Genomic DNA, 15,848 nt, shown 5'->3' with positions numbered 1-15,848 from the left:
GTGTTGTAGTAATGATCCTCTAGCTAATAATTCCTACTAACTTGTGGATTACAACACATCACCATCACTACTGTGATGTTGTGCTGCCACTCTAGTTCACTGTACCATCACTGTCACTATTGTGGTGTTGTGCTGCCACTCTAGTTCACTGTACCATCACTACTGTGGTGTTGAGCTGCCACTCTAGTTCACTGTACCATCACCATCACTACTGTGGTGTTGTGCTGCCACTCTAGTTCACTGTGTCATCACCATCTCTACTGTGGTGTTGTGCTGCCACTCTAGTTCACTGTACCACCACCATCACTACTGTGGTGTTGTGCTGCCACTCTAGTTCACTGTACCATCACTACTGTGGTGTTGTTCTGCCACTCTAGTTCACTATACCATCACCATCACTTCTTTGGTGTTGTGCTGCCAATCTAGTTCACTGTTCCATCACCATCACTACTGTGGTGTTGTGCTGCCACTCTAGTTCACTGTACCTCCTCAACAATCACTACTGTGGTGTTGTGTTGCCACTCTAGTTCACTGTTCCACCACCATCACTACTGTGGTGTTGTGTTGCCACTCTAGTTCACTGTACCTCCTCAACAATCACTACTGTGGTGTTGTGTTGCCACTCTAGTTCACTGTACCATCACTACTGTGGTGTTGTTCTGCCACTCTAGTTCACTATACCATCACCATCACTTCTTTGGTGTTGTGCTGCCAATCTAGTTCACTGTACCATCACTATCACTACTTTGGTGTTGTGCTGCCACTCTAGTTCACTGTTCCACCACCATCACTACTGTGGTGTTGTGTTGCCACTCTAGTTCACTGTTCCATCACCATCACTACTGTGGTGTTGTGCTGCCACTCTAGTTCACTGTACCTCCTCAACAATCACTACTGTGGTGTTGTGTTGCCACTCTAGTTCACTGTACCACCACCATCACTACTGTGGTGTTGACCTGCTACTCTAGTTCACTGTACCATCACCATCACTACTGTGGTGTAGTGCTGCCACTCTAGTTCACTGTACCATCACCACTGTTGTGTAGTGCTGCCATTCTAGTTCACTGTACCACCACCATCACTACTGTGGTGTTGTGCTGCCACTCTAGTTCACTGTACCTCCTCCACAATCACTACTGTGGTGTTGTGCTGCCACTCTAGTACACTGTACCATCACTATCACTTCTGTGGTGTTGTGCTGCCACTCTAGTTCACTGCACCACCACCATCACTACTGTGGCGTTGTGCTGCCACTCTAGTTCACTGTACCATCACTACTGTGGTGTTGTGCTGCCACTCTAGTACACTGTACCATCACTATCAGTACTGTGGTGTTGTGCTGCCACTCTAGTTCACTGTACCACCACCATCACCATCACTCCTGCATCACCATGGACTGCGTGTTTTGATGACAATGTAATTTAAGGACTCACCTTTATCACTATATCATCATAACTTCACTATCTTTGGTATTTAACACTTTGGTATTATACTTTGGTATCATATACCTGACAATCCTGGCTGTATCACCAGTAATGCTATATATTCTCAGTACTGTAACCTATCATTGCTGTATCACTATAGCTTCACTATCACCTCTGTATATCACAATCACCTCAGGCCCCACACTTGGGGTCATATACTGACCATGTTGAGTAACAAATTGCTGGTGTCACTATATGACAGCTGTTGTCACTGTTATATCACCAATAGCTCACTATCACATAACACTATCACTGCTACACCAACATCATTTCACTTTCTCTGCATTATTACCTCACACTGATATTTCCTCCTTACATTCACTATTATATCACTATCACTGCTACAGCACCACTACCTCGCTATCACTGTCACATCACCATCACCTCACCATCACCGTCATATCACAATCACCTCAGTGTCACTGCTATATCACCACTATACTATTACTGCTATATCGCCTCACTATCACAGCTATATTACCATCACCTCACAATCATTCAGGTGTGTTGTGATATTACCATACTGTTCCATGGTGTGTTTTGATATTACCATACTGTTCCATGGTGTGTTTTGATATTACCATACTGGTCCATGGTGTGTTGTGATATTACCATACTGGTCCATGGTGTGTTTTGATATTACCATACTGGTCCATGGTGTGTTGTGATATTACCATACTGGTCCATGGTGTGTTGTGATATTACCATACTGGTCCATGGTGTGTTGTGATATTACCATACTGGTCCATGGTGTGTTGTGATATTACCATACTGGACCATGGTGTGTTGTGATATTACCATACTGTTCCATGGTGTGTTGTGATATTACCATACTGGTCCATGGTGTGTTGTGATATTACCGTACTGGTCCATGGTGTGTTGTGATATTACCATACTGGACCATGGTGTGTTGTGATATTACCATACTGGACCATGGTGTGTTGTGGTATTACCATACTGGACCATGGTGTGTTGTGATATTACCATACTGTTCCATGGTGTGTTGTGATATTACCATACTGGTCCATGGTGTGTTGTGATATTACCATACTGGACCATGGTGTGTTGTGATATTACCATACTGGCCCATGGTGTGTTGTGATATTACCATACTGGACCATTTTGTGTTGTGATATTACCATACTGGACCATGATGTGTTGTGATATTACCATTCTGGACCATGGTGTGTTGTGATATTACCATACTGGTCCATGGTGTGTTGTGATATTACCATACTGGACCATGGTGTGTTGTCATATTACCATACTGGACCATGGTGTGTTGTGATATTACCATACTGTTCCATGGTGTGTTGTGATATTACCATACTGGTCCATGGTGTGTTGTGATATTACCATACTGGACCATGGTGTGTTGTGATATTACCATACTGGTCCATGGTGTGTTGTGATATTACCATACTGGACCATGGTGTGTTGTGATATTACCATACTGGTCCATGGTCCATGGTGTGTTGTGATATTACCATACTGGACCATGGTGTGTTGTGATATTACCATACTGGACCATGGTGTGTTGTGATATTACCATACTGGTCCATGGTGTGTTGTGATATTACCATACTGGTCCATGGTGTGTTGTGATATTACCATACTGGACCATGGTGTGTTGTGATATTACCATACTGGTCCATGGTGTGTTGTGATATTACCATACTGGTCCATGGTGTGTTGTGATATTACCATACCGGACCATGGTGTGTTGTCATATTACCATACTGGTCCATGGTGTGTTGTGATATTACCATACTGGACCATGGTGTGTTGTGATATTACCATACTGGACCATGGTGTGTTGTCATATTACCATACTGGACCATGGGGTGTTGTGATATTACCATACTGGACCATGGTGTGTTGTGATATTACCATACTGGACCATGGTGTGTTGTGATATTACCATTCTGGTCCATGGTGTGTTGTGATATTACCATACTGGTCCATGGTGTGTTTTGATATTACCATACTGGTCCATGGTGTGTTGTGATATTACCATACTGGACCATGGTGTGTTGTGATATTACCATATTGGTCCATGGTGTGTTGTGATATTACCATACTGGACCATGGTGTGTTGTGATATTACCATACTGGTCCATGGTGTGTTGTGATATTACTATACTGGTCCATGGTGTGTTGTGATATTACCATACTGGACCATGGTGTGTTGTCATATTACCATACTGGACCATGGTGTGTTGTGATATTACCATACTGGTCCATGGTGTGTTGTGATATTACCATACTGGTCCATGGTGTGTTGTGATATTACTATACTGGTCCATGGTGTGTTGTGGTATTACCATACTGGTTCATGGTGTGTTGTGGTATTACCATACTGGCCCATGGTGTGTTGTGATATTACCATACTGAACCATGGTGTGTTGTGATATTACCATACTGGTCCATGGTGTGTTGTGATATTTCCATACTGGACCATGGTGTTGTAACAAACTAGGCTGTTGTAAGAATTATTCCAGAAGGTTCCAGAAGTTTCGGGTAGAGACCTGACCTCTCAACGCACATTCCCCTGGGGATTAGCAGGTCTGAGTCACAAATGGCGGGCATCTTTGTTCAGAGTTTTGTATAATGAACCATCCTATAGTATTCAGTAATTTAGAGAAATTAGCCTTTATTCATTTTGTATTAAAATTGTATTGTATAATATTCCTGGTTACAATATCAAGAGTTTTCTAATTATTGAATTAAGTCACCATCAGTGACGTCACGAATCAGATCTAAGTTGTAAGGCGGAGTGACCGGCGGTCATAGGTCATCAGGGTTGACATGTCTACTATTTCTCAAAGTTCAATTAACCATTTTGGGGATCGGGAACAGCTCTGCCGTTAGATGCTTGTGTAATTTAATTTCAGTAAAATAATTCAACCAGTCTGGATCAATTAAGTACAACAGAGGTTAATTGTTATAACTTAAACCTGGCTAAGTAACTTGGTAAAACTTAGTCTATGCGGAACAATACAATGCTCTAGTCTGGGCTAGACCAGACGAGGACAGATCAGTGTGGACTCCAGATCAACTGGGAGAGGTCAACCATCTTACCTCTCCCCAAGACCAGCCCAACATCTTTAGCTGGTAAAACATGGAGGTATAGTTGCTATTGTTAATTATAGGGATAGTCTTCTCATTTGCCATTCAGGTCAAGTAGGGAGTGTTAAAGTGACAGGGAGTGAACATATTTAGATTTTGTTTTAGTTTCTTTTAATAAATTAATTAGTTAATAATTTGCATTTTATTATTTCCATGTGTTATGTGAACTTGTCCTGGTCACGTGGTCCACACGAGGTAAAGTTGGATTGGGCGCCGATTCTAACATCGAATCGGAATTCATCATTACCGTGTAGTTTATTCCACACTCAAGGTCATCGGTTATAGTGGGGATCAAGCCCCAAGGTTGATTAATTAGCATGATCAATCCAGACCTCGATCATTACTCTGTGTTACTGGTCTGGTGGTGGCGGCGGAGGCGACTCTAGAGTTTTGCTCAAAGCCTAGGTCACGTCATACGGGTTGTAGAATCCTAAGTCGGTCAATCGTCTTAGGACCACATGGCGTGGAGTTGGCTTTGGTAAAAGTTTTGGAGTCCCTTGTAGAGAATAAAAAGTAAGAATGCGGGTAGAGGGGGAAGAGAAGGAAAGATTAAGAAGAGAACCCTTTACCCGTGTTACAGTGTGTTGTGATTTTACCATACTGGTTCATGGTGTGTTGTGATATTACCATACTGGTCCATGGTGTGTTGTGATATTACCATACTGGTCCATGGTGTGTTGTGATATTACCATACTGGTCCATGGTGTGTTGTGATATTACCATACTGGACCATGGTGTGTTGGGATATTACCATACTGGACCATGGTGTGTGATATTACCATACTGGTCCATGGTGTGTTGTGATATTACCATAGGCCCATGGTGTGTTGTGATATTACCATACTGGACCATGGTGTGTTGTGATATTACCATACTGGACCATGGTGTGTGATATTACCATACTGGTCCATGGTGTGTTGTGATATTACCATACTGGTCTATGGTGTGTTGTGATATTACCATACTGGACCATGGTGTGTTGTGATATTACTATACTCGACCATGGTGTGTTGTGATATTACCATATGGGTGTGAGGTGGTGTTATGACCACACATACACCAGTATGATCATACTTTAGCTGGTGTATGATGTGCTCAAGCTGTATAGTGATGTCTTGGCTGATTAGCCTAGTATCACGAATATTAATTTATGTAGTTATTCTCTTTTCGTCAACACACTAGTATTAAATGTGTATTGCCAATGTATGCCACATATATCTATGTATATTATATTTCTGTGCCATAAGTCCTTGCCATGTATTTGTGGATATATATTAGAAGTTTAGTGAATAGCAGTAGCCTAATGACATGTAGCTTGAAAAACATCCGTATATGCTTATATTATGGAATGCTACATAATGCTGTATAGGAAATATGTGAACTATGATGGAGAATGTATAAATTTAGGTCTCGAATGTATTACTGTCATGTATACTGTGTAATTTCCCTTTCATTATTGTTCATTACATTGTCCTCTAACATTAAATTAGATTTTGGCACTGTGAGATGTATACCACATAGACATGGTTTTGATACACATGTATATATACTTTATATTGTATTCATGTATACTTGTGTATAATGGCTGGTGGGCAGACGTCTTGAAATCCTCCCTTAACCCCTCCTCCCCTCTCCCGCCAGTGTTACCATGTCTTGCTAATATGAATTCTTTGTTCAAATATTTTTATATCATGATATAATCTTTAATGTACTGAATTATTGATATGTATTATTATGTAAGGTTGTGTATTATAGTCTTTATTTTGTTGATATATGAATTAGAAGTTCGTGATCGAGATATGTCTGTATATGAGCTTGAGATATTTGAAAGAGAGGAGTCAGCTGACTCATAGAGGTGGATATAGTGTCGCTCCCGGCCAGCATGGCTCTGGGCGGTCACTCTTTGATTTTCTCAGTTGATTATTATTATTAACATCTTTATTGACAAAAATAATTACAATTTTGCCTAATCTGAGGATTTTGATAAAGTCTTATTAAAGTGAGGATAATGCTGGTATTCACTGTCATGCAGGGCAGAGGGTCATACATAAGACAATAGGTCTAAACTGTAGGCTGAAGCACATATATATAATGGTTACAATCAATGTTTTAATGTATGGATATGTGAAAACAACTTTATATTGTGCACTGCCACACAAGAGCAGGGATGGTTCATAAGTGATGCAGCTTAAAAGTGATATAAATAAAAATTGTTCTTCATTCTTTAAAATGGACAAGCAAATTTTGGATAAATTGTTAGGATGTCGTCCAGAACACCTGAGTCAATAAAATAGTTACACAGTTGGTGGTACAAGAGGCCAGGAGGTCTAAAGTCCTTTACGGTTTCACATTCAACAATATAGTGTTCTAGTGAATGCATTAAAGGTTTATCACAGAATTTACAATCTGAGTATTCTGGTAGTGGCTCAGCCTCACTAACCTGCCAGATGTGTCTATAGCCAAGGCGAATTCGCGCAATGACTACATCACACTGCCTGGTTCGGTTTCTGTGCTGACCATTCAAATACCTATTATTACAAAACTTGTCATAACTTTTAATACTGCAGCTTTCAGACCTCTGGGCATTTCTTAGTTCTTCTAAATCTGAAGTAATTTCTTTAATTTGTATGTTAATAATTGCATTACATAGTCCAAAGTCATAATCAATGTTTTCTTTCCTACAAGCCTCATTGGCCAATCGATCTACAAAGTCATGTTTTCCAACTCCAACATGGGATGGGATCCACACAAATTTTATACAAGAGTTATTATCATTGGCAAAAATTACATTCCATTTAATATTACAAGCTACTTCCAACATACATTGTGATGGGTTATTTAAGGACTGCAGAGCACTTTTAGAGTCACAGAAAATAACTCCACCACCATTGAGCTTAAGGTATTCAGTGGCTAGATAAATACCCAATAGCTCGGTCTGTGTCGTGCTTGCCCAGTTGTTCAATCTCTGTGTACTAGTCATGATTATTTCATTCCCTTTATACACTGCACATGCACAACCTGTTCTACCAGTGCCTAACTGCACAGAGCCATCAGTAAAGGCATAGGATTCAGTCGGTTTGAGAATTTGAAGATGACTGTCAATAGCTTCTAATGTTATACATCTCAAAATGTCAGTGTTATACATTTATTTTACACTGATGGGAGTATAATGCAGAGAGACCTCCACATCTTTCCAAGGGGGAATATAGTGAACAGTTTTATCGGGGTTAAGAGACACATTCAGTTTCTGAAGCTTATAGGCACAACAACTGAGCCACACACTGTAGGGAGCTTTTTGCGGCGGATTGAGGGAACAGTCAGAATTGTTTAGAATGGATCTCAATTTAATTTGAATAGAGCTGGGGGGACCATTATTTTTCAAAGTTTTGGCGCAAAACATAGTACTAAGTAGAACTATTCTTTCGTAAATGGAAGGTAAGTTTAGTTCCTTTCTCATGTTAACAATTCTGACAGTTCTAGGACAACCCAGGATGATGCGCATGGCATCATTCTGTACTACATCTAGGCCTTGTAATTGTTTAGGAGAAAAATTAAGAAGATGCAAGGCATAATAATCAACAACAGATCGTGTAAAGGCAATATGAAAACTACGAGCATATTTTATGTTAATGCCAAATCCTTTGCCAACAAGAGTTTTGAGAGGTTTAAGACGCTCAACTAGTTTTTTGCCCAGGTTGCTGACGAGATTTGTATCATTAACCTCGACTCCAAGATATTTATAAGACTCGCAAGTCTCCACGGGCATTCCATTAATAGTATAGTTAACATGAAGAGAATGGGGAATAAGAACCCTTGTTTTATCAACAGAGATTATGAGGCCACATTCTACTACTTTCTTGGAGAATGCATCAAGTAACACTTGTAGCCTTGGTTTACTGTGTGCAAATATCATCAGCATAACATATAACAGTTTCCGTAGGTTGTACAGGTATGTCATGGATAAGTTTGTGCATAAGTATATTGAAGAGCATAGGGCTTAGGACACCACCTTGAGGTGTGCCTAGTTCGAATGCATCTGTTCTTGTACTTTTAACTCCTTTAAATAGGACACTAGCACGCCTGTTGGATAGGTAGCTCTTTATCCAACTCGGAAGATTACCTTTGATTCCAAATTCAGCAAGTTGCTCTAATATTATTTTGCCATTCGCTACATCGAAAGCTGACTTTAGGTCAATAAAGGTTGCCTGTGTCCCATCCTGGGAGTGTACAAAATATTCAGCAAAGCATGTTTGTGTGCTACACTTGGGCATGAACCCATATAGGTTTGGGGCCAGTTTTTCTTTGACCTGAAACATGACACGATTGAGAACAATTCTCTCCAAGACTTTACACATGCAAGATGTAAGGGAAATGGGCCTGAATTTTTGAGAGTTAGGTTTAGGAACTGGTATTATGAGACTTTGTGTCCATTTCTTTGGCAAGATACCTTGTGAGAGACTCATTTGATAGAGGTCAAGCAGAGGATGGCTAGGGACATCATTCAGTAAGCTCAAGGTGTTATAAGTTATACCATCCTCACCAGGGGCAATTTGTTTAGGTTTTCCTAATGCTGATGTTAATTCAAAGGGTGTTATAGCAAACTGATCTGTTAAATCTGGTGAGGAGCGTGCTATTTCAATATTAAAGTTTCTGTTAATGTTGGTATGTCTTAAATGCTGCTGTATATCTGGGGGTAAGGAAGAAATTTGTGAGACACTAGACCATTGAGCTAGGAGCATGTCAGCATATTCTGCAGGAGTATGATGAAGCTGAACTGGGGCTGAAGGTTTGGTAATGTTTTTAATTTTGTTCCACATTTCTGATAATGTTGTAGTTCTATTGATACTTTGTAGGAATTGTTCCCAATATGGGTCCTTAACTTGACCCTTAAGCTCGCGAAAATCTCTGTTGGCATTAAGGAATGCAAGTAAATTGTCAGCTGTTTTGTCTCGTTTATAACAGCCAGCAGCTGAAGCACTTTAGCTCGCTCTGCAATAATAATAGGATCCTCTGTCCATGAGGAAGAACGAGTGTTCTTTTTTTTCCTTGATTTAACCCAGGTATCATAATAACTGGTAATGATACTGACAAGATCATTGTAAAAGTGGTCCACTGATACAGGTGTATACCCAGTGTACCACTTATGTACATAAGCCTTAAAGTGCTGTTTAAGATTGTCTGGAATGTTAATTTTAACTTTAGAATGAGGACTGGACCTAATATCCGCCACATTGTATTCACAATATATTGCAAAATGATCACTTACTAGTTCTGGGATGAGCTTAACGTTAACATTGCTATCTACTAGGCTGTATCCAATCACATAATCCAGCCTACCCCCCAATAAATGGGTCTGTTTATCAGTATCATACACAGTAATATTATGATCATTAAGGTATTTCAAGAAGACCCTTCCATTATTGTTACACTGAACGTCACCAAGAGCAGTGTGACGAGCATTAAAGTCACCCATACATAACATAGCTGTGTTACCTGTAGGTGTCGGTAGCAGGTCTGCTTTAAGTACACTACATCGTCCATATATGTTATACAGTAGGAAATGGCTATTTGCAGTTTGTAATTTGAATTTTTGATAATGTATACTATCACTCCTGTGATTTTTAATTAGTTTACAGATTAATCCACTCTTAATATACGTTAGTAAACCAGTTCCAATACTGTTGTTGTATGCTATATACCCAGGTATCCTGGGTGGGACCTTCTTGATAGTTGTGGACGTATATGGTTCCTGTAAACACATCACATCCACGTCTCTCATTTTAGCATACAAGATTACGTCATTTATCCGAAGATTAACACTTCGAATATTCCAAGAAAGAAACTTAATTGTTTTTGTTTGATGAGCCATGGTTAAGTGTCAAGGGAATTAAGGTAACATTTAAGCTCGTTAAACACTTGGACAACATAAGCAACTTTGTTCCGTGTGTCCTGAGTACTTTTGTCTAGGAGGCGTTTAACCTGAGTAGGAGTTGGTGTTCTCTTAAACTCTCTACCTGCAACCAAACCAAGGGTGTCTTGACGATCCCTTGAGTTTGCTAGAAAACCTAGTACGACGTCACGTGGCTATAGAAGCTTAGCCGGTCAAACAGCTAAGACCAAGTAGCGTGGGACTCGGCTATAGAGTATACTCTGGGGTCCTTTGGAATTCGGTTTAAGTTTCAGTAAGCATAGTCACGGACAGGGTAAAGGACAGAGTAGAGCCAATACCGTCCCGTGTTACAACTGCCATATCCACCTTCGGTAAGAGGCAGAACAAGTCAGCAGATTGGTTCGAGGCCATTGCAGAGGAACTCTTACCCCTTGTAGAGGAAAAGAGAGGAGCTCTCTCATCCTACAAAAACCTGCCCTCAGAAAGGAACCTACAGGCCCTCCGTACTGCCCGCAGTAGAGTTCAACAAACTGTGAGGTGCTGTGCTAACGGTTACTGGCTCCGACTCTGTTCCAGCATCCAGACTGCGGCCACTGTTGGCAACATAGGAGGCATGTACGAAGGGATCAAACAGGCAACAGGCCCTACACAAAACAGGACGGCTCCTCTTAAGTCAGTCACTGGAGAGATCATTAAAGACCGTGATCAACAGATGAATCGCTGAGTAGAGCATTACTCCGAACTCTACTCCAGAAAGAACTTGGTCAGCGTAGAAGCCTTGCATGCAATCAAGTTCCTGCCCATCATGGAAGAACTTGACCTTGAACCAACTGTGGAAGAAGTTGAGAAAGCAGTGGATTCACTTTCCTCAGGGAAGGCCCCAGGAGACGACGGGATTCCGCCTGAAGTTCTCAAGTGCGTTCGTGGAACACTTAAAACTGAGCTTCATGAACTTTTGTGCCAGTGCTGGATGGACGGCTCCGTGGCACAAGACATGAGAGATGCAAACATCATCACTCTCTACAAAAATAAAGGTGACAGAAGCGATGTCAACAACAATCGTAGCATCTCCCTTCTCAGCGTCGTTGGCAAACTCTTCGCCAGGGTCGTCTTGGTCAGGCTTCAGATTCTTGCTGAAAGAGTGTACCCTGAGTCACAGTGTGGTTTCCGAGCAGAGAGGTCGACCACTGACATGGTGTTCACCCTGAGACAGCTTCAAGAAAAGTGCAGGGAGCAGAGAAAAGCCTTGTACATTGCCTTCATTGACCTTACAATGGCCTTCGACCTCGTGAGCAGGGACGGACTCTTCAAGATCTTGGCCAAAATTGGCTGCCCATCCACCCTACTCAGCATGATACAATCGTTCCACAAGGACATGAAGGGCACGGTCGTGTACGACGGCTCAACTTCTGAACCATTCAACATCAAGAGTGGTGTTAAACAGTGGTGCGTTCTTGCTCCAACCCTGTTCGGCATCTTCTTCACGATCCTCGGCAAGCATGCCTTTGAAACAACCACAGAGGGCATCTATCTCCATACAAGATCTGATGGAACGCTCTATAATCTATCCAGACTCCGAGCAAAGACAAAAGTACAGATGCGAATCCTCAGGGAGTTCCTCTTCGCCGACGACGAAGCGATCATACACACAGCAGAAGGCCTGCAGCAACCGCTTTGCCGCAGCCTGTTCCGCATTCGGCTTCTCAGACACCCTTTCCCTGGACATTGAGCTCAACAGGCGTATCGGGAAGGCCGCAACAACACTGGCCAGGCTCACAAAGCGCGTTTGGGAAAATGCCAAACTGACAGTGCACACCTAGGCACAAGTCTTCATGGCATGTGTGGTGAGTACACTTCTCTACGGCTATGAATCCTGGACCCTGCGCTCTCGCCAGGAGAGACGGCTTAATACCTTTCACATGCGGAACCTGAGACGCATCCTTGACATCACGTCACCAAGAATACAGGACTCGAGGGAACAAGAGTCCCTTCAATGTTCACTCTCCTGAAACAAAGACACTTGCGATGGCTGGCACATGTCACACATATGGAAGATGACCGTAAACCAAAGGACCTCTTGTATGGAGAACTGGCATCAGGAAGGAGACCCACCGGAAGACCTCAGCTTCGTTTCAAAGACGAATGCAAACGCGACCTCAAGCAGATGAGCATCGACATCAGCAGAGGTGGTCTCGACCACTGTTAGACGCACCCGCTTCGGCGTTTACCTGCACTCGCTGTAGTTGGGACTGTCATTCTCGGGTTGACCTTCACAGCCACAGCAGGCGCAGCATCCAACTAGACTATAACAACTAGACACTCAGGGCACAACTCCATAACCCGCACGGGGTTGACCTTCACAGCCACAGCAGGCGCAGCATCCAACTACACTATAACAACTAGACACCCAGGGCACAACTCCATAACCCACACGGGGTTGACCTTCACAGCCACAGCAGGCGCAGCATCCAACTACACTATAACAACTAGACACCCAGGGCACAACTCCATAACCCGCACGGGGTTGACCGATGCCTACTTCTAGTTAAGGTAATTATGGCAAAATTATAGTACTAATGAAGACAATCATGTTAATATTATAGTAATAATTAGGTAGTTTTTGTAAAATTATAGTAATAATTAGAGAAATTATGGTAATATTATAGTAGTAATAATAATAATAATAATAATTTTTATTTAGGCAAAGGTACATACATAAAGAGATTTTACAAAGTTTGTTGGCTTTATAGATAGGAGCTAGTACATACAATGCCTAAAGCCACTATTACGCAAAGCGTTTCGGGCAGGAAAAAACACTACTGACTAAAGCTTAAAACTAATGGGTAAAAAGAAAAAAATGCGTTGAGAACAAATAAAAATAGAGGTAAAAGAGGGGGGAACATTGTTGAAAAAACAGCACAAATACAATTACAAATTTTTACAGAAAATTACATTAAAACAGCGTTGATTTGTAAAACAAAAAAAAAACAAAAAAACATACATGGGTTGACAATAGAGAGGTAAGGTAGGTTACAGGGAATTTATTAGGTATAGCTTCGTTTTTAACTTAAACTGGTTGAGAGAGGTACTGTCTTTAACATGGTTGGGAAGGTCATTCCACATCCTGGGCCCCTTGATTTGTAGAGCATTTCTGGTTTGATTAAGTCGTACTCTAGGAATATCAAAACTGTATTTATTTCTGGTGTGGTGCTCATGGGTTCTGTTACAACCTTCTATGAAGCTTTTGAGATCAGGATTGGCATTACAATTTAGCGTTTTGTATATGTATAGTACACATGAGAGAATGTGCAGTGACTTAATGTCTAACATATTCAGGGATTTGAGTAGGGGTACCGAGTGATGTCTGGGGCCAGAGTTGGATATTGTCCTAATAGCAGCTTTGTGTTGAGTAATTAGAGGACGTAAGTGATTTTGGGTAGTAGAGCCCCAAGCACAAATACCATAGTTGAGATATGGATAGATAAGGGAGTAATAGAGAGTCACCAGGGCAGGGCGAGGTACATAATATCTGATCTTAGAAAGAATGCCCACAGTTTTTGAAACTTTTTTTGATATGTTTAGAATGTGTCCCTGGAAACTAGTACTAGTTCAGGTAATTATGGTAGTATTATAGTACTAGTTCAGGTAATTATGGTAATATTATAGTACTAGTTCAGGTAATTATGGTAATATTATAGTACTAGTTCAGGTAATTATGGTAATATTATAGTAATAGTTCAGGTAATTATGGTAATATTATAGTACTAGTTCAGGTAATTATGGTAATATTATAGTACTAGTTCAGGTAATTATTGTAATATTATAGTAATAGTTCAGGTAATTATGGTAATATTATAGTACTAGTTCAGGTAATTATGGTAATATTATAGTAATAGTTCAGGTAATTATGGTAATATTATAGTATTCTTTAGGTAATTATCTTATATTCCTTTCAATATCTTATGACATTTAAAAGATTTTTGATAACATAAGTTTATTTACTCAAGAGAGGAAAGTCTCCTGAAGGAAAACCGGACTTTAGATAAAACTTGTCAAATACATATCCAAAAATACAGACTTCACACGATTGCGCACACACACACACACACACACACACACACACACACACACACACACACACACACACGGGGGCCTACGGGGCCTCGTAGCCTGGTGGATAGCGCGCAGGACTCGTAATTCTGTGGGACGGGTTCGATTCCCGCACGAGGCAGAAACAAATGGGCAAAGTTTCTTTCACCCTAAGTGCCCCTGTTACCTAGCAGTAAATAGGTACCTGGGAGTTAGTCAGCTGTCACGGGCTGCTTCCTGGGGTGTGTGTGTGTGTGTGTGGTGTGGAGAAAAAAAAAATAGTAGTTAGTAAACAGTTGATTGACAGTTAAGAGGCGGGCCGAAAGAGCAAAGCTCAACCCCCGCAAAAACACAACTAGTAAACACACACACACACACACACACACACACACACACACACACACACACACACACACACACACACACACACACACACACACACACACGCTGCACGTGTGGCAACGTACAAGAACAGCGTGTTCTGGGTGTGGCAACACATAGATAAGGTGTTGTGAGTGTTGCAACACTGAAATGAAAAGTTATAAGTGTTTGAACACAAGAAGGAGGTGTTGCGAGTGTTGCAAAATAAAACGTGTTGTGAGTGTTGCAACAAAACAATACGTAGCCAGGATGGTCACTCATAAATAACATACTGTGAGGGTTACAACATGTTATTACTGTAATGTAACGTTTCAACACATTATGCCAGCATTGTAATACAACACATTATGCCGGCATTGTAATACAACACATTATGCTGGCATTGTAATACAACACATTATGCCGGCATTGTAATACAACACATTATGTCGGCATTGTAATACAACACATTATGCCGGCATTGTAATACAACACATTATGCCGGCATTGTAATACAACACATTATGCCGGCATTGTAATACAACACATTATGCTGGCATTGTAATACAACACATTATGTCGGCATTGTAATACAACACATTATGTCGGCATTGTAATACAACACATTATGCCTGCATTGTAATACAACACATTATGTCTGCATTGTAATACAACACATTATGCCGGCATTGTAATACAACACATTATGCTGGCATTGTAATACAACACATTATGCCAGCATTGTAATACAACACATTATGCTGGCATTGTAATACAACACATTATGCCGGCATTGTAATACAACACATTATGCCGGCATTGTAATACAACACATTATGCCGGCATTGTAATACAACACATTATTTCTCTGTTGCAACATCACAACACGTTATTTC

The sequence above is a fragment of the Procambarus clarkii genome, chromosome 38 (genome assembly GCF_040958095.1).
Source record: "Procambarus clarkii isolate CNS0578487 chromosome 38, FALCON_Pclarkii_2.0, whole genome shotgun sequence".
NCBI lineage: Eukaryota > Metazoa > Arthropoda > Malacostraca > Decapoda > Cambaridae > Procambarus > Procambarus clarkii.
Note: the sequence above shows the minus strand (reverse complement) of the source record.